A 20,998-nucleotide genomic window follows, 5' to 3' on the forward strand; every position below is an offset into this window, starting at 1 on the left:
TAGTTTGCGAGTAGAGCATTGCAGGCAGTGGGGTCATGTTCTACTGGGTTGCACCCCTCCCCGTGCACCACCACAGCGCTCTGTGCTGCACAGCTATGCTCGCTCACACTCCACAGCCACGCCTTACAACCACCTCAAGTTCATACGGCATAGATGCACGTGCACAGGGGGCACGCACGCCGGGGAAGGGGCAAGAATAGTGTCACACGTGCATTCGTGACAGATCTTTCCTCAAACCACCAATGCCAGAAGGAGAGAGCCCTTCAATGTCCAGCAGTGGAGTGACTGCGTTGGTAGGGGCCGACTGAGTGGGTGGGAGAATGACTAAGTGGGCTGAGAGTATGAGTGGGTTCGTGCATGACAAGAAGGAAGTGGCCTGAGAGTGTGAATATGAGTGAGTTTGTAAGTGACTGACTGGTGGTGGTCGGTATGAGTGGGAGAATGACTAAGCGGGCTGAGAGTATGAGTGGATACGTGCATGACAAGAAGGAAGTGGCCTGAGAGCGTGAGTATGAGTGAGTTTGTGAGTGACTGAGTGGTGGGTGGTCGGTATGAGTGAGAGAATGACTAAGCGGGCTGAGAGTATGAGTGGGTACGTGCATCACAAGAAGGAAGTGGGTGGAGAGTGTGAGTATGAGTGAGTTTGTGAGTGACTGACTGGTGGTGGTCGGTATGAGTGGGGGAATGACTATGTGGGCTGAGACTATGAGTGGGTACGTGCATGACAAGAAGAAAGTGGCCTGAGAGCGTGAGTATGAGTGAGTTTGTGAGTGACTGACTGGTGGTGGTCGGTATGAGTGGGAGAATGACTAAGTGGGCTGAGAGTACGAGTGGGTACGTGCATGACAAGAAGGAAGTGGGTGGAGAGTGTGAGTATGAGTGAGTTTGTGAGTGACTGACTGGTGGTGGTCGGTATGAGTGGGAGAATGACTAAGTGGTCTGAGAGTACGAGTGGGTACGTGCATGACAAGAAGGAAGTGGGTGGAGAGTGTGAGTATGAGTGAGTTTGTGAGTGACTGACTGGTGGTGGTCGGTATGAGTGGGAGAATGACTAAGTGGGCTGAGAGTATGAGTGGGTACGTGCATGACAAGAAGGAAGTGGCCTGAGAGTGTGAATATGAGTGAGTTTGTGAGTGACTGACTGGTGGTGGTCGGTATGAGTGGGAGAATGACTAAGCGGGCTGAGAGTATGAGTGGGTACGTGCATGACAAGAAGGAAGTGGCCTGAGAGCGTGAGCATGCGTGAGTTTGTGAGTGACTGAGTGGTGGGTGGTCGGTATGAGTGAGAGAATGACTAAGCGGGCTGAGAGTATGAGTGGGTACGTGCATGACAAGAAGGAAGTAGTGGGTGGAGAGTGTGAGTATGAGTGAGTTTGTGAGTGACTGACTGGTGGTGGTCGGTATGAGTGGGAGAATGACTAAGTGGGCTGAGACTATAAGTGGGTACGTGCATGACAAGAAGAAAGTGGCCTGAGAGCGTGAGCATGAGTGAGTTTGTGAGTGACTGAGTGGTGGGTGGTCGTTATGAGTGAGAGAATGACTAAGCGGGCTGAGAGTACGAGTGGGTACGTGCATGACAAGAAGGAAGTAGTGGGTGGAGAGTGTGAGTATGAGTGAGTTTGTGAGTGACTGACTGGTGGTGGTCGGTATGAATGGGAGAATGACTAAGTGGGCTGAGAGTACGAGTGGGTACGTGCATGACAAGAAGGAAGTGGCCTGAGAGTGTGAATATGAGTGAGTTTGTGAGTGACTCACTGGTGGTGGTCGGTATGAGTGGGAGAATGACTAAGTGGGCTGAGAGTACGAGTGGGTACGTGCATGACAAGAAAGAAGTGGGTGGAGAGTGTGAGTATGAGTGAGTTTGTGAGTGACTGACTGATGGTGGTCGGTATGAGTGGGAGAATGACTAAGTGGGCTGAGAGTACGAGTGGGTACGTGCATGACAAGAAGGAAGTGGGTGGAGAGTGTGAGTATGAGTGAGTTTGTGAGTGACTGACTGGTGGGTGGTCGGTATGAGTGGGAGAATGACTAAGTGGGCTGAGACTATGAGTGGGTACGTGCATGACAAGAAGAAAGTGGCCTGAGAACGTGAGTATGAGTGAGTTTGTGAGTGACTGAGTGGCTGAGTGGTGGGTGGTCGGTGTGAGTGTGAGAATGACTAAGTGGGCTGAGAGTATGAGTGAGCACGTGCATGACAGGAAGGAAGTGGGTGGAGAGTGTGTGTTTGAGTGACTGGCTCAGTGGGTGGCTGGTCGGTACCGTTTGAGTGAGAGAATGACAGTGGGTTGTGAGTACGTGTGAAGTGACTTGGTGGTGCGTATGAGAGAGAGTGAGCTGATGGGTTGAGTTGAGAGCATGAGTATGTGGGCAGTGAGTGAATGTTAATGCACTTCTTATTGTTTCAAGGCTCGGTTACTAGGCGCTGTATTGCACACTACACCCCTCTTACACCACTGAACCCCCCTTTTATTGTGATCTTCCAGTTAGGATTGGTAAAATCAAGCTATCATTAATATTTTTGCTCAACATGTTTCTTAGCCTATGAAACTATTTCTATACTCTCAGGTTAGGATCTCCTGTCACTTTTGTACTTTTAAATGGATTGCTATACAACTATTGCTTAATCTTCTGAAACCCAAACTTTAACAAGTACTTATATTAACTACAGATGGGAAGATGTGTGTCCAAGTGTGGCCAAAATCCTGGTTTCCCCACTTAAGCAAAGTGTGTGATCCTGGGCAAATCGTGTAATGGTTCTATGTGTTTTCTTAGACATCCTTTTAAACGTGTGCACTTGAAACACTTTGGTCATCATACATTCAAACTGTTCTTTTTTTAATTGGACCCCTGATACCCCATTGTAGCCCTACCCCACCCACACTGCTCCCCTAACCCCACATACATATGTACACTTACATGTATATGTGCAGGTAATTGGTCGATTTCGACCAAATGTGCACGTACAAAGTGCACACGTTTAAATAGCCAACGGTGAAAACACATACTGCAAATTTAATATCACTGTGCCTTATCTGCCAACATTGGGCGTCCATTGAAGTGATTCAGTGTGTAGCTTTTACTCTCTCATGGCTTAATAGACAATAGAGTTGTTACTCCTTAATATTAGCGATCATTTGTTTCCTGGGTTGCTCATGGAATCTTCTATTAATGCCACTACCAACGATGCCCGTGGCCTAGAATATCAAATAATAAATAGTAATGCTATTTCCCATGGTGTCACTTCTGATGATGTGCCTTGGCAGTCGCAGCACAGGCCCTGGAGTGAAATCTAACCAGTCAGGGCCCTGTGTGCTAAACAGGTCCAACATTTTGTTGTTTGTGCTGTGCATGTGTTAAAGTGCCTTTGCCACCAATGTTACCATAACAATGGATGGGGGAGGACAAGCGGGAAGGGGCACAATGATGCCACACGGAAACCCCGCCCCATGCTATCTGCTTCCGATGCACCACCATGTCTAAAGTGTCCTACAAAACCATTTTGTAAGGTGTGGCACCCCCAGGCCAGAAATCAAGTCAATCCTGTCCTGCAGTTTCTGCCCGATCCCTCTGCCCTCTCCCCGCCTACAGGGTCCTGTTAGGTCTCCTTCCTGCCAGACCCTGAAGTGCAAAATCAGGTGTGAACGTGAGGGCCTTGCCATTACTTTGAAACCTATTCATCTTTTCTTTGCAGGGCTTTTTGTAATGCGCACATGTTTAGGTGATTGGCACTGTGATGGGGCATTTCGACGTGAAAGCCCACACACACCTCCAGTTGCCCATGGACAATGTGCCTTCCTTCAAGGCAAAGGAATTAAGCACAACATAAGACACTGTTTAAAAGTGTGGTTGATAGCCGTGATGTGTTAGTTTGACATGCCAAACAGAAGGTGTGAGGAATTCGACCATCCGCATGGGGAGTGTGCGTTCATTTGGGCTTTTTTTGATTTTTTGATAATGAAAATGAAGGATGCAAGATCAACCTCTGAAAATGTGTGAGGCCGTTCCACAGACACTTTCTCTGCTCACACACGAAACGCATAGTCACGTGTACACCGGGAGGACACAGCCACATGCGCCGTCTTCCCCTGTCATGTTCAGCTGGAATGTGACAGCCACGGGTACATCAAAGAATCTCAAGAAGGGGGGCGGCACACCTTCCTCCAGCCATGGGCAGCCACATTAAAATATCAAAGGCTCCATGAATCTGCTTTCCTGTTGTTTAGTGTGGCTGGTGGCAGTGCATACTAATGAGAGATAATTGAGGCAAGCCTGGAGTGGGCTTGGTTGCCGAAAACAGGAAAGCGGGGATAACACCCCTTAGGTATGCAATGTGTCAACATGAAGCTAGTTCCCACCCCCTTGTATTAAAAAGGCAGTGAATGGCCTGTCTGGGGCCATCAGTTACCGTAGGTACCCCTTCAGAGTGGACCCCTTGCAGAGGGGAGAAGTATGTGAATTGCGGGAGACAGGAAGTCTGCCCTCGTCACAGACTTCAAGGGAGAGCTGCACTTTAATCAAGGGTCACAGAGGGCTTAGTTAACCAGAGAGACACATTGATCTACAACAGAGAGGAAGATAGATGGGACTTAGGTATATGTTGTCATCCCTTACCTTTTCTGTTGCAGAGCACTCTGGTCCTGACCTCAAGCATAACAGAAGATTGTTGGTGGGGGCCCAGGATTGGTTCATTAAGGTAGGCTTAGCCTGCACCAATCACTGGGGCCCACTTAGCTTTAAGAGCGGACTGAACCCCTCACTTAGCAGAACATCCGACAATTTTGAAAGGAGTAAGAAAAAACACTCATTTGGACCCTGGCTGAAGGTACAGTCTACCTTACATCTTCTGCAAGTTAAGGAAGGCCAGGAGTTCCAAAAGGGAAGCAAGATCCCTCCCCTAAACATCTCCCAGGGGACAGAGGGAGACACCAGAGGACCCGTCCAGCAGGTCTAGAACGGTATCCAGCCAGCACACAGCGTGCCCTGTGAGGTTCTGTCAGCAGGTTCCCTAAGTGGGAAGTGCCAGAGAATATCTGAATTAGGGGCTGGGCTGTTGCCTTTAAACACTCTCCTAAGCTTTGGGCCGTCCTCCTTGAATGGACAACACAAGCTCTGTGAAGAAGCTAGAAGGAGTGTCGCTACAAGCATCAATCAGCGTCCATCTTTTAAGGACATTTTCAAGACAGTTGAGTCCTCAAACCACAACTGGCTGCAACGTTGACTGTTTTCACACTGCAGTCACCGGAGCCGTCTGAGAGGCCTCCACCAGCGTTTCCGATCTGCCACCCAGCAAAGAAACAACGATTCTTGGCCTGACCCTCCGTGTAGGCCAGCCTGCAACCGTCCGTCCAGCCTCGCTTTCCGCCTGTTGCCCACAGCTGTTTCCCACCTCAAACTCTCTCTCAAGAACTGCAAAGCGCCATGGAACCACCTTGACGCTGTCGAGCATCAAGAACTTCTTAAGCACCAGGTACACTGTGGCTCTGCCCCCCTGGTCCTTCTCTGAAGGCCCCTAGAGACAGTATTGACCCTTTGCCCATTGATGCTGAAACCAAATAACCTTGAACAGTAAGACTGATTACCAACTACCCTCCTGTTAGTATGCAGAGTGCTTCCCTTTCCTTCGTGAAAAACTGTCGGTCCACTGTCTTGCTTTACAGTGTGGGTTATATTTTGTAGTGTTGCTAGAACTGCCTGTTGTATTAATAATAAAGTAGATATTTTTATAGAACCTTGACTGGACAGTCCCTTTCATCAATTGGTAATAATTGTATTTTCGCGGTGCTGCCACTCACCAACGATATATACGACCTTGCAGAGATAAACCTGCCATTCCGTCCACATTACCCAAATTGGACAAGGCGGTTTATAAATGACCTGTGTTCTAATCTGTTTGGCTTCCCTTCTGGAGTACCAGAGGTGTCGGCTAATTGATGGTTGAGAAACTGGTGCCCCAGAAGTTGATTTGTCGCAATGGTGCCAAGTGGTCGGATCAGTTAGAGCCTTGCGCACAGCTTAGTCACCGAAAGATAATAGTACTGTTGCAGGCAACATTTAGTCACTGCTAGGTAATTAATACTCATGGAGCTTGAAATGGACACTATAAAAGGCACGACCAAGGATGTCCTGCGCATCATATGTCAAGAGAGGGGACTTCCCCACAGCACTAAGGTTAATAAACCTGAGTCAAGAGCGGCCCCAGGGGATGGGCTAGGCCGCGTGTATCCGAATGGACAAGACCTTCCCGAGGGGGAAAATGAAGATGACGACCGCATGAGCAGTGTCACTGCCAAACATCCTGCCGCGGGGCAAGTGTGGTTTCTCTAAACTCGAGAGTGTCAGTGAGGACAGGGGCTAGTGTGGCATCCCGCAGGGCCCAGGCATCAGCGCAGTCTCTAAGTGGCTCAGAAATTGTTCTGGCTGTTAATGATGTAGCGTCTAGAAAGCTCTTTCCCGAGGAGACGAGACTAACGCTAGAGGAATAGAAACAGCGGGACAAGGTCACAAGAGAACTGCGCAAGCTGGCGCTCGAGGAGCAGAAGGAGGCCAACAGGTCCGCCTCTAGCGAGAACAGCAGTAGTGGCTCAAATCAGAGTACCCGGGATAATCCCCGATGGCACAAAGATTTAGTACAGGCTTAAGAAGTGGGGAAGGAAATTGTCAACATGTTTGAAGTGCTCGAGCTAGCATTCCAGCTGCAGGAGGTGGACGAGGTACTCTGGGGTGCAGTCCTGATAAATCGCTTACCGACATCAGGGACTAATGGAATTCTTCAGTTAACTCCTGAGGAAAGGCCCCTTTATGAGCGCCTGAAGGCAGCCCTACTCAGGAAGTTCTGTAAAACCCTGGAACAGCATCTCAAGAGCTTCATAGAGCTCGGAAAGAAAGGTGGGCAGACATTTGAAGCTTTCACACATTTGTCGTTGAAATATATTAGCCGGTGGGTGACTGGTAACAAAGTTGACACATTTAAAGGGATGTACAATTTGATCGCGTGTGAGCATGTGTTGAAAAATTGTGAAGTTGACTTACACCAGTATCTTGTTTGACAAGACTATCACAGACCCTAGGGAGCTTGCAAAGGTTACTGACGGGTTTGTGAGTACTCGAGTCCAGAAAAAGGCTCAGGCGAGCATACCCAAACCGGAAGAGAAATCGGCAGACAAAAAGGTAAACAAGGCTGGAAAGGACAAAGTTCCAGCCAAATCCTCTTCAAAGTCAGGTCCCCAAAAGAACAAAAGGAAACCCCCAGACCCTAGTTCAACCATGCACACCGAAAAGAAGAGCGCAGGCACCCCTAACACTGGGACACCTACGTTCTCACTACCCAAAGCTTGTTTCGTGTGTAAGGAGCTGGGCCATAGGAAAGGGGATCCTCCTTGCAAGGACTTTCCCAATCAAGTCATAGTGAATGTTGGACTCATGGAAGAGGCCATCATTAGTGTGGGCCTCTCAGAGGAGGATTTCCCACTAGGCCAGGGAGTTGCCGAATGTGGATTGGTTACACTGAGTGGGAATGGTACTGGGTCTCCAGAAGAGGCCCCGGTTCCCAATAATACTCAAATCTATCTAGAACATGTGTATATCAATGGACACAAAACTCTGCGTTCGGAGACACTGCGGACAGCGTCACTCCTGTCACCCGACAGTGGGTACAGCCAGGACAGTATATTGCTGGGCCTGATTTGTGCGTAAGTGGGTTTGATGGTAAGAGTAAGTGCCCCTTGGCGATAGTAGAGTTCAGCTGGCGAGGTGAAATGACCCAGAGCTGTGTAGCGGTGAAAGACTCCATCCCTGTCCCATGTCGGTTGGGTAATGATCTTCCTGATCCCAAAATAGTGGCAGCGGCTACCTGATCGAGGGTCAAAGAGAGTGCCATATTGAACACTCTGAGAGCCTTACGGCCTGAAGTGCTTCCCGAGGGCTTGTTGGAAGGACCAGCGCGGCTGGTAGCCCCTAGTCCAGTTCCACAGACTAGAGAGTCACCTACTCCTGCGGGATAGGGGCTAGTAGCTACGGAAGACCCTACTTTGGTTTCAGAGGACCCCGTGACTTCAGAGTTGCCTGGCGCAGGTCAGGAACCTGAGGTGGAGGACCCTGTGGGCACAGGTCTTAAGGGTCTGCCAAAGCTGGATGAGATTGCATCAGCTGGGGGCCCAGATCAGACTGACTTCTACACAGCCCCGAAAGAGATTTCCACTCTGGCGGGTCTGCGGAAGCAGGCGGAGGAACAGACTAAGGGAGAGGCCCCTGGACTGTTCAAAGTGTACTCAGAGCATGGACTCCTGTATAGTGAGCCAAAGGATTCTGAGGGCGAGGGCACCAGGAGGTTGGTGGTTCCCCAATTCCACAGAAAGTTACTTTTGGATTTGGCTCACCAAATTCCTTTTGTGGGTCACTTGGGAGTGACTAAGACATCGGACCAGTTGTCTGTGCACTTCTACTGGCTGCATTTTGGCATAAATGTTAAAGAATTTGTCTGGTCCTGCCTGACTTGGCAAGCTTCTGGCAAGTCACATGGTGCCACAAAGGCTCCCTTAATTCCACTACCCGTGGTTGGGCGCCCTTTCGAGAGAATAGGCATGGCTATTGTGGGTTCTTTGGATCCTCAAACCAGCTCAGGGAACTGATATATCTTGGTGGTGGTGGACCACGCCACGAGATACCCTGAGGCTGTCCCTCTAAGGAGCATCAAAACTGGTTGCTGAGGCTCTGATTGGGATATTCTCCCGTGTTGGATTCCCCAAGGAAGTAGTTTCTGACAGGGAATGAAACTTCATATCTATCTATATGAAAGCTAAGTGGGAAGAGTGTGGAGTCACCTACTGGTTCTCTACCTCCTTCCATCCACAAAACAATGGGCTTGTTGAGCGGTTCAACAAGACCCTGAAAGGCATGATAGGTAGCTTGCATCTGAGGAGAAAATGGGATATTCTCCTGCCATGTTTCGGTTCGCCTACAGGGAGGTGCCATAGAACAGAATAGGGTTTAGCCTCTTTGAGCTTCTGTTTGAACACCCTGTACGAGTTCCCCTCAGTCTACTGAAAGAGAGATGGGAAAGAAACCCTGCAGCCCCTACACGTGATGTGGTGGACTATGTACACGGCCTTCCGTCTAGAATGGCAAAGTACATGGAACAGTCGACAAAGAATCAAAAGGCCAGTCAGGATCTGATTAAGCACTGGCACGACCAGAAGGCCACAGTGGCAGTCTGTTCTCCAGGCCAGTTGGTGTGGATTAAGAAACCTGTTAAACCCAGTGCCCTTCAGGACAAGTGGACTGGGCCTTACTGTGTGCTGGAAAAAGTCATTGAGGTGAATTATCTCATTGATGTGAAAGGACCTAAACCGATGTGCAGGGTCTTTTACATCAACTGGCTAAAATCCCATTGTAGCTGGGATGACTTGGTCATGGCATTAGTGACTGATGGACAGACTGAGGAGGAGAACGATCCTCTCCCAGACCTAATGCACACTGAACCCACAGATGGGTCAGTTGAAGGTGTCAACGTGCAATGGACCTGTCAGAACAGCAACTGACAGACTGTTGCCGTTTACTGGGACAGTTTGCTAGTCTGTTTTCGCTGACTCCCGGTCGCACCGATTGGTGCACACATGATGTGGCCACTGGAGACAGTAAACCGGTGAAGAGTCGGATTCACCGGATGTCTGAAAACGTCAGGGACAGCATCTAGGAGGAAGTTTCCAAGATGTTTTCCCTAGAAATGATAAAGCCATCCAACAGCCCCTGGTCTGGCCCAGTGGTACTGGTCCCTAAAAAGACCACATTTCTGTTAACACTGCGCAATTTAACAAGCTTGAGTTTGTGACAAGTACCCCTGGCAGACGACCTTTTAACACACTTTCTGTTATTGTGTGTCAAATGCAGAGACAAGATTTTTCAGGGTTGCATGACTTTCCATTTTTTTTTATTGTGTGTTGATTTCATACAATTAAGCCTTTAACAATTTACAAAAATAGAAACAGTATTTAAGAGAAATATACTTTGCATTCTGACACTTGCAGTCTTTATTCCAGATGTGAGTATACTATATATATTTTTTCGTAGCTACATACTGATTGTGGGGTTTTAGTGTGCCATGGTCCCACGGTTTAAGGTCAGAAAAAAAGGGACTTACACACAGTGAAAGAGAGGGTGACCATATGTTAGGAGCGGTGGTAAGTGGGGAAAGAAACAAAGGGCAAGACACACATATAAAACGAGAGAGGTAGAGAACTACGTGACTGAATGTGGAGACGGGGTACATTTAATAGAAGTGGGTAAGGGAGACCCGGAAGGGCACCGGCACATAATCTATTTTTAAACGTTACCGGGTTTGAGCCCCGGCCCACTTAAGCCTTGGCTGGTGAGTCCATGCACTTCTTTTTGCCATTTAAAGCACTGAGTGTGGGTACATGGGGCGTTGCTGGTGTGCTTATGAGTGCATATATAAATCAGTGTGTCAGTGTCAGTGTGAATGTGGTGCACTAAAGCAAAATGTTGTGCATGGGTGCAGCTGTGTTTCGGGAATGTGTGTGGGTGTGCCTGTGCGGCGCTGCCACTGTGTGGTTGTTGCATGCCCGCATCCTTGTGAATGATACAGTGTGTCTTTTACAAGTATTGCAGGTGCATGCATGTGGATGTGCCAACATACATGTAAACGTGCGTGTAGCCGGTGAGAGTTGGGCCACTATGTCGCCCTAAATCAATTAGCCTGGTTGTGTCAGTGCCTAATAGCGTTGTGTGTACACAATGAACGTGCTCGTGTGTTTAGCACGAGACGCACTTTGATTTCGTAAATCACTTATAAACGCCTTCAATAACTATTATTGTTCACTTTACAATAATAAAAGGCCTAATGTATGTCAGATGAAGTCATGCGCAGTAGAGACTGCCCGCTTCACCTGTTGTCACCACTAGAGAGAGCTGTTGCCTTAGGAATAAAACAATGATGGGCAACCTCCATCCAATACAACGTGTTATTAATAATGGTAGTGATAAAGACGATGCATAGAGAATATCAATTAAACAATCTACTATTAATCTGATTTATTTTACATAATACTGACCTTGAAACTTGGCCATGACTTTATATAGCTCAGCCATTAACTGCACGGTGTGTGTGTGTGTGCGCGTGTGCAACCAACATGACACTGTCACATTGATTGAAACAGACTCTAAATCCCAGGTGGGCTGATCCAAGAGAAAATTCTGCTTTTGGCGGGGCTGGGCAGAGTCAGCTGCACAGCACATCAGTACAGTGATATACGTCTGCCCAGTGATGTATCTATACAGGCATTTTATCTATGCCTGAAGCAGATATGGAAACCGAGGCCCAGCATGAAGAAGCATCGTGCCCAGGATCACACAATGTCGCCCAAGTGGATATGGAAACAGAGGCCCAGCATGAAGAAGCAGTGTGCCCAGGATCACAGAATGTCGCCCAAGTGGATATGGAAACCGAGGCACAGCATGAAGAAGCAGTGTGCCCAGGATCACAGAATGTCGCCCAAGTGGATATGGAAACAGAGGCCCAGCATGAAGAAGCAGTGTGCCCAGGATCACACAATGTCGCCCAAGTGGATATGGAGACCGAGGCACAGCATGAAGAAGCAGCGTGCCCAGGATCACACAATGTCACCCAAGTGGATATGGAGACCGAGGTACAGCATGAAGAAGCAGTGTGCCCAGGATCACACAATGTCACCCAAGTGAATATGGAGACCGAGGTATAGCATGAAGAAGCAGTGTGCCCAGGATCACACAATGTCACCCAAGTGGATATGGAAACCGAGGCACAGCATGAAGAAGCAGCGTGCCCAGGATCACACAATTTTGCCCGGATTGGAACCCAAGTTTCCTGAATCTACAGTTGATACAACTTAACCTCTAGGAAAGGGGTATCTAAACGTTTTATGCTGAGCACCCTGTGAGTAAAAATATTGTTGCCCAGCGCTCCTAAATGCTAGAAATTATAATATTTTCTATTAAAAGAAGCCAATGGGCTCTCTTTTTAAAGAGCTTCACCGCCCTACACCCTGGCATCCTTTAGCCCTCCACAGATATCCCTAAACCTGCTCAGACGAGTCAGACCCAAAGTCACCCTAAAACTGTCACATCTCCCTACAGTATGTTGTTCCATGTCCAGGCATGCATTGGTCTCGTGCCAGAGGAAGCGACATGGTCTTCTCCCAGAACCATTATGTCCTGACGTCACAATGGAAAGCTGCCAAGCCAAGTGCCTGCAAAGTACTGCAAGTGCTTCTGTACCAGACCCGGTAATCGGCGGCAAAGCGCCTTACATAAGACCGACTCTGCCCCGGCCCTGCCGGCTATTCAGAGCCACAGGCCCGTCGTCCCCTCCTGTGACCTGTTAGTGCACCCCAGACACTGCCACCTCTGAGCGCGCTGCCAGTTTGCTGCTCCCCTCGTTCTGCAGGAGGCAGAAGGCACAATGAGCTCGTATTTGTGGCTTTCTCGGGCTGCCCCCACCCCTTGAAAAATGCGCAGCTTTTAGCGCACCTTGTCTGGGGATCTTAATGGCATCTGGAGCTCTGCCAATGACATCCATTTAAAGAGTCCTGGCTTCCTCCAGCCTGCTCTTCCCGCCGCCCTTGCCGGCATTACTTCCCCCTAATGCACGGGTGACGTCATGTTATCACTGGATGCAGAGGAGAGACCCTTCACTCCGTGGGACACTCTGCAGGCGTGCCACACCCCAAGTGTACAGGAATGTGACTGTGAGAGTGTAGACCTGCGGGCAGGGGTCACAGTAGATTCAATGCGAACTAGGGTGGCCAACTTTAGAAAATGGTTTGCACACCCGCAGGCAGCCCTTTAACCATGCTGCTCTTTGGCTAAAAGGGCTGCCGTTGGGGGGCCAGCTCCTGACTCTAAGAAACAAAAGAAGAGCAGCCCTTTCACTTAAGAAGCTGTATGTTTAAAGGGTTGCCTGCTGGATTCAGCATCTACCGATCTAATCCTGCATACAGAGCAACCAGCTGGCTGCTACCCCCCCCCTCCCTTGCCTAAATACCCTCATGTCCCTTCCACCCGCAACTCAAATTACCTGCGTTCTTCTGCAGCAGCAACGGCAGCACCACCGCCGTGTTGTTGCAGCTCCTGCTTTCTGGCTGCTATGGAAATGGACGAGGTGCTCCATATGGAGCCGCGTCTCGTGGCATGCCATTGATTGAATCAAAATACAATGATCTCAGTACCCTCTTAGGAAAACAATAGTTCCTCTTACTCCAAAAACTTACAGTGGGTGAAAATAGCACTGGTGAAACCGAATTGTGAAAATCCGCCAACAATTTAATTCCACGGCTGAGTGATTTCCACCTTTTCTGCTGCGCTTTTGGCGATTTTTTTTGCAGCGTAAATTTCGTTTTTACTGTGGTCTGAAAAACACAACAACTTCAGAGAAAAAGGCCCCAAACGGCCAATTCTGCTACACGCACGATGAGTGAAATTTGCCAGGAATCTGCCAATTTTCCTGCAGAAAGGAATTAGCTATTTTCGCCCACATCTAGTCTGGACCCCAACCACTAAATTCTCTTATTGTAATGCGTTGTTGACACAAAGTGAAGCGGGAGCGGCTTTGAAGGGAGCAGTGTGCAGGATGCACGACATATCATTAAATCGTGACAGGCTGTGCCCCTCATTACTAACGCCCCCCTTCCTGTAGTTTTCCCATTGCTTTCCGAAGCTAGGTTTGTGCTCTATAAATAACCAAATGATAATATGGGTTGATCAGTTTCCCCATAATATATGGATTTGTCCCAGTTTATGCATAGACCGCAGTGCCTTCAGAATTCCACGATTCTGTCCATTACCCTTGGGATGGACATCAGTATACGACTTACATAGAAAAGAAGTCGTCCGCATAGAAGGAGATCCTGCCTACCAGTTCAGTGCAACAACTGTTAACACCGGGGCAGACTGGAACTATTCTGCTAGGGGGTCAATTATTAGTAAAAAAAAGAAGAGAGGAAGGGAGCACCCCTGCCTAGTTCTTTGTTCGGATTTGGGTTGTTTGACCGAAGTAAAAGATTTGGGGCAGAATTGACCATAGTCAATTTGCAGTAAATCGGTTTTTACTTGGGTAAAACCATTTAAATTTAGCTGTACACCAAACCCTTCTCCCTTTCCTCCCTTTCCCCCCTTTTCCTTACTTACCTTTTTGCTCCCCGCCGCCACTTCTCCTGCACCCCTGTGGCGTTAGATATCCATCCCTCTACCGCGGGTCGCATCTGACACTGCAGGATCCCTTTTTCTTTTTTTTCCTTTTTCTTTCTTTTTGGGGCCCCTGCTTCCACTGTCAAAGAAGCGGGGGACACCCCTGCACCCTGCAAAGCCCATAAAATACGAAACATGTGGAGCAGGGGACACCCCCGCAACCCCAGCTCCACATGTTCGGTATTTTGGCGCTTATTTGTACTGGCCAAAATCGGTCAAATTGTCCGTACAAGCATCTCTTTAAAAGCAATTTGGGTGTTTCACTTTGATGAAATGGGAACTCAAAGAGGTATACACCTATTGATTCTTACTCTTTCGACCGGGGCCTACATAACATTAGTACCCGGCGAAAGACAATCCGATTGTTACAAATGATCTGATTGGCCCTCGCCGGGTCGTTACCTGGCCGGGAACGACCACCTGAAGCTCTCCCTTCGATGTGCCGAGTCCCGCAGAGTTCCTTTCCTTTCTTCCATGGCCACCATGAAAAGACAGAAGTGACTTTGTGTAGTCCCTTCGCCCCATTCCAAGGCGGCCATTTGCTTTGTTTTCTTTGTTTTCACTCTTTTTAATGTTGGCCATGGAAAGGAAGAAGGGACTATGATTCGCTCAGGCTTGTAACTATCACTCCGGGGGCATTACCCGACAGGTAATGCCCCCCTCCTCGGGTTCTATTGCTTTAACGTCAACCTGTAGCCCATCTTCTCCACTTGGGCCCAGGGAACGGAGAATTCCACTGAGTCAAAGCGTATCAAGGAACAACAAGACCAGTGAGGAGTCCGGGACAGTGCTTGAAGATGCCAGGCCCCTAAATAGGAGTTTCAGGTTCTTAAGCGCATATCTCTGAGAAACAAAACCACACTGATCGGGGTGGACCAAACTGGCTATCACTTCCAGATGCAGATTGGCCAATATGCATGGATTACACAAGTCCACAGACATGCTTTTTATGGCTCACCACCATAGGTGGAAGTGTAATTCAAATCACTGCTACGACGTACCACTAGTTCATTTACTTTTTAAACAGAGTGCCTTTAGTTCAGAGGCTTACGAAAAGCATCTTGGACGCCTTTTCTTTTTCCAGAGTCAGAAATGGAATCAGCTCGGCAAGCACTGTTCATTTCCCAAATCTCGGCTCAGAGTCTGTGGCACTGCAGCCAATACCTCAGAAAACATTTCTTTTATCAGCAGTAGAGCCTTTCATGAGCAAAATGGGCCTGGAGACTGCCCTTGGGTGGTAGCGGTGCCTGGTATAAACCAACAGAACATTATCAACTGAAAGACCTTGCAAGTCTCAGGTACCTTTCAAATCTAGGATATAAATTGAGTAACACAAAGCACCCTTTCAAAGATCTGTTTCTATTAATGGTGGCGATGGAAAGGAAGAAGGGACTATGCTTCGTTCAGATCTTGGGAGGATAGCTCAGGGGCAACACGCTCGCCTTGGAAGCAAGACGATGTGGAGCAACACAGGTTTGATCGCCGGGTCCGCACTTAGAAATCTCTGGGTATTAAGCGCGCTATAAATAACCAATTAATATTATTCCTGATGACTACTAGCTGGACATGCTAAAAAATAAACTTAGTTTTTAAGTCACCGGTCAAAGGGTCTCAGCATAAGAACGAGCTGAACGTTTGTCACAAAGAGTCTCCAAATGAGTTTATTACACAGCTTGTTTTAGTGCAGTCTGAAATCACTCTGGGGTTAAAGAGATTTTGTTCAGGTTTGCATTATCTTGCATCTGAGACTTCTAGTTTACCAGTCAGGTTGTGGAAAGTAAAGTTACATTGATAGTCTTGTTGTTGAACAAGTTGCTGTAAGGATTTACATGTTGTGTCATGTGGCATTACTATGCAATTTGTGTATTTTGCATTTAAACTCTATAAGTTATTGTAGGCCTTAAAATGCAAAATGTAAATATTTGCACCAAGAAAAGCTTTGGAAGTATCTAGTCACATTTGCACAGAATTTTAAATTCCCGGCTTCACTGTTCAGCCAAAAAGTGTCTGATCCGGGTCAAATAATGCATTATCAACCTGACAACTGCAAACATTGGAGTCCTGAGAAGTGATGATGTGCACTATTGGAAAAAAAGACCCTCTTGCATTGGCACAGATTTTACGAGTATAAACAATATGCTGTACCCTCTGTTAGTGGCCCCCTAAGCCATCACCTAGACTGCATTATTGGTGCCCTGGACCTCCCGCCCTGCCGCAATCCTATATCACTTGATAAGGCAGGCAAATAAGAAGGGCTTCATCATGAGTTGGCTGGTATTCCGGAATTACCGCCGGATTACAAGTGGCGGTGTAAATCCCATTTTCTATGAGTCCATAGGACCCTATGGGGCTTTTATGGTGGTGAAATTACTACAGCAGTAATTCAGCCACAGTAATTCCACCAATTTTGCCGATTTTTCATCAGAGACTTGCAGGATTTACCTACAGCATTTACCTCAGAGCGCTTTGAAACACTGCCTGTGTCTAGGCGCTTTATAAATAAACATTACCACACCATACCAGCATGATGCTGCTGGTAAATAATCCACTCCAGGGCCATACTCATAGTATGCCATACTTGTAATGAGGCCCAGAGTCTTAGCAGCCAGCCAGTCGCTACGTTAGAATCTTTGGTACAGTAACTGTGGCAGCACCAACATTAGTTTTCTCCCCTGTGGCTAACAGTTGCAGAAGTTGCTTGGGCAATGCAGGGTACTGCCACACAGCAGAATGAGTGACACTCTTTGCTATATCCCGCTATGCTGTGTTATTGAGTCTTTCATAGCAAAACTGCTGCCATTTTCTAGAAGCTTTGGGTTCTGCAAGCAGTGGGGCCGTGGACTATTGTCAAATAGGGTGGGAGCTAGAGTGATTTAGAAGCAGCCAGTATTACCATATCTTTTCCCAATCAATGCCAAACGTGATTACATGGACACACCATGCAAGGCTGGGAGTTTGAGGCTCTCAAAGTCCTTTTTAAACAGCGTCAGCACACAGAAAATGGAAGCGTTATGTGTCTGTTTATTTTTGCCATTGACTCACGAGGTAGCCAACGATCAGATGAGGGGTGGGCCACAAGTGAGGATCCTGAGGGAGCCAAGGACAAATGGAGAGTGAGTCACCAGAACAGCCAAGGAGCAGAGGGGCGAAGACCAGAGGGACACCTAACCGCAGAGCTTTGCTTTACTTCAGTCCATTTTTAGTTTTGGCTATTAAACGATACCTATAAGCCAAAAATATCGCATTGGAGAAAAGGTAGAAGGGAGATAATGTTTGAGGAGGGACACCACTTGAGGGTTTTGTTTATTTATTTACAAATCCATTGCCTGCCCGTAGCCATTATGATCTCTATGGCCGTTGCAACGTATCTAGGAAGTTGCTCTATCAAGCAGCAACATCAAACTGCTGGCGTCCCAGTATTAATGCTAAGTAATCTGCTGAGAGCTAATGTTTTAATTGCAGCCACAAATTAACAACAGCTGTAATAAAAATGTCTTCAACTCTTGTGCCTTCAACCAATTGATTTATATCTGTCCCTTGCACTTGGGACCTGTCTAAACAAACGTTGACAAAGTCAACAGTTTTGGCTTGTGTATAGGTATTAGATAGGCATATGCCAGATATTACGCCCAGATAATCACACAGTGCTCCAGCTGTTGCATTTTATGGGCAGTTAACACCAATGTGGCAATGCCTGGAAAATGCCTTTGCCATACTGCACAATAGCCAACATTGTCTTTGCCAATGCTTGGATTTAATTGAAGTGACTGCAGACAGATGAGCACTGTGATTACTGGCAACTACGGGGTGTATTTGGGCAACGGGTATGGGCTTGCTCAAAGTATTGCATTTGTTTTGCTTAATTAGTCTTATTACAAATACAATTATTTATGAAGAGATAAGGACTTAGTAATTTAAAATGGACATTAAAGCATCACCTGTCATAGATGGATTACATTGCTGTAGTAATCATGTAGGAAAATGACATGTTTACCTACTGGCACTGTTTTGAGACCTAAACAGTTTACATTGTATCTCAAATTAAAATCTGTTTAACCTATTTGTAATTGTATATTTTAGTGTAAATGATGATTCACAGCTAACACTAATAAACCATTTATAAAGAGATTTATGCCAGAGAGTATCTTGTTTTATGGGCATGCACAGTTGTATCAAAGATTTCTATTTAGGAATATATTGTTTTTACATTCCTGCCAGGGACGGGTCGAGTGCCATTTTCTGAATATTTTAAGCAGTGTCTTCTAGTTTAGGCACAATACAAGAAGAGCCATTGAACATTGCAATACAAAGGTCAAGCCCCCGCCTGCCCCGCCCTGTCCCTCCCCCAACACTCCCCCCATCTGTCCCGCCATCCCACTTCTTCCTTTGTGGATGAAGTCAGAGAACCACCCGTTCCTTTTTTCCATTTCGACCACTGCTTACCACCAAAGTACACCCTTCCCTTTACTGGTACATATCCAGGAGCTATGCCCCCATGCCCTCGCCCAGACCTTGCCACGCCACCCTGGGAAACCATCGCGCTCCAGTGTTTTACCACTTTGCTGGATCCTGCGCTCCACTTGCCCATATGCCAAGTCTGTCTCCAAAGTTCCTCTTTACTGTATCATTCGTTTTCCGACTGGGAGAGCTTGAAAACAGGCCTGAAAGGCCTCTTGCCCACTAGACCCCTTACTTGAATACAAGACGGCGTAGTAGAAGGCAAAGGCAAAACCTATGTGAGCTCCCTCCTATTAAAGGTTGGCCAAACCTTTCTTTTACCTTCGAGACCCACCTATCTTTCTCGTTCCTTTCGGCCAACCAGGCGAATAACTTGCACGGTGTATCACTCCACTTTTATATGCTCCTTACATGCTTAACCAACTAAAATCATGTTTGGCATCTCCCAAAGCAAGTAAATTAAGTCTGTGTTGTGCCCTCGACAGTTCCTGGCGTTTCTCCTCGGTATGGAGTCTTTTGTGTTCAACAGTGCTTTAAGTGGGCTGGGGCCAGCTAAGCCCGGGCCTCGGCAGTCTCCAAAAAATAAGACTGAGGCGGGGCCCTGTCGGGCCCGACCAGTGCCACCGAGCCACGGTGGGTTATCATCCCGCCACGGCTGCAGCGAGATGAGCCCGCAGGCACACCCCATGCTTGAGTCAGGCAACAGCTGTGACTGACAGAAGTGCCAGCCTGGCACAGCGCCGCACAAACTGTTTGAGCGATGCTGTGGCTGGCTGATACTTCTGCCAGTCACAGGTGCCTGCAGCAGGAAGTGCACAACTTTTGAAAACTTCAACTTCCTCTGGAGACCCCTCACAAGGGACTCTGGATAAAATAATTCCTAACAAACAGAACAGAGGCTGTCTGGATAAAGCCCTTCAAATCTGCTCCACGAGTGAACGACTGCAGTGTACAACAAGGATCCTCACTACCACCACTGTACTTCAACATCTACTAGACTCCGCTAATCAAGATCTTCAAAAAATACAGTCTTACGTGCTACAACTACACAGACGACACTCAAATCATCGACAAAATCGAAGATACGCAGGAAGAAAACACAACTCTAGGAGAATGCCCCAAAGAAATCTACAACTGGATGAACGCCAACAACCTAAACATCAACCCAGAAAAGACAGAAATCATGATTATATCCAAAAATCAAGAGAACAACACCTACATACCGTGGCCGATAGAATTGGGAACCGCGCCCACACCATCAGATGTAGTAAAAAATCTGGGAATCCTAATGTACAATGCACTAACTCTAGAACCACAAGTAAATGAAATAATTAAGAAATACTTCTTCCTACTTCACTCACCAAAAAGAATTCTACAATTCCTGTCCTTCACCCACAAAACTCTGACAATCGTCGCCCTCATCATGTCAAGAATCGACCACGCCAATAGGCTCTACCTCGGAATGCCGGAATGTCTGCTGAAGAAACTGCAATGCATCCAAAATTCAGCAGCTAGACTCCTCCTCAAACTATCTAGAAGAGATCAAATCACACCAGCACTAAAAATGCTACACTGTTTTCCAATCAAACAACGTATCACTTGCAAAACAATGTGCATAACACAGAGGGCAAACAGCGGCCAGGGAGCAGACTTCCTACAAAAGGAAATAACCATCTACAAGCCAACGAGACTCCTTAGATTGAGCAACAAAATCTGTCTACAACAGAAGCCATACACTAGGAAAAAACCTGGGGGATCCTCTTTCTCCCACCTGGCGGCAAAAACCTGGAACAACCTCCTGAAAGAAATAAGAAACAAAAAAAACACATAGAATTCGGAAAACTACTCAAAACCTGGCCCTTCAAGTCCTCCAAACAAGACAGAAATAACTGAAACAATAAAAATAAAAAATGCAAAGAGAGCCAGTTGACAAAAAGCTGTGACGGTACAGTTAACGCCAAGAACCAACAGAGAAGGAGATCACCTGCAAAAACAAAAAGAGACTAGGCAAGGCCGAACCGAGCAAGATCAACTACCCAATCAGGACAGAACAATAGCTAGCCAGGCTGACACGAGCAGCAGGCACAATTATTAACCTTCCCCGTTACCAAGTATACCCTGACAGACATGACAACTTTACCCCATTGCGAAACCACCAACCCAATGCAACTTTGCATCCAAACTATGCAACTATTGCCGCACGCTCACAAGACAACCATCCTGAAACCCACCCTCCATATAAGCTAACCCAACAGCCTAAATGAGACCAATAGTGCTACACTACGAAACCCTCACCCAAGCTAGT

At 47.4% G+C, this 20,998-nt stretch overlaps 1 protein-coding gene across 2 annotated transcripts in view; it reads right to left on the reverse strand.

Annotated features, from left to right (window-relative positions):
- WIPF3 (WAS/WASL interacting protein family member 3) overlaps positions 1 to 20,998 on the reverse strand; it is a 353,481-nt gene that overhangs the window by 198,444 nt on the left and 134,039 nt on the right. The window lies entirely within an intron of this gene.

The sequence above is a fragment of the Ambystoma mexicanum genome, chromosome 2q (assembly GCF_040938575.1).
Source record: "Ambystoma mexicanum isolate Mex_15411 chromosome 2q, UKY_AmexF1_1, whole genome shotgun sequence".
NCBI classification, from domain to species: Eukaryota; Metazoa; Chordata; class Amphibia; order Caudata; family Ambystomatidae; genus Ambystoma; species Ambystoma mexicanum.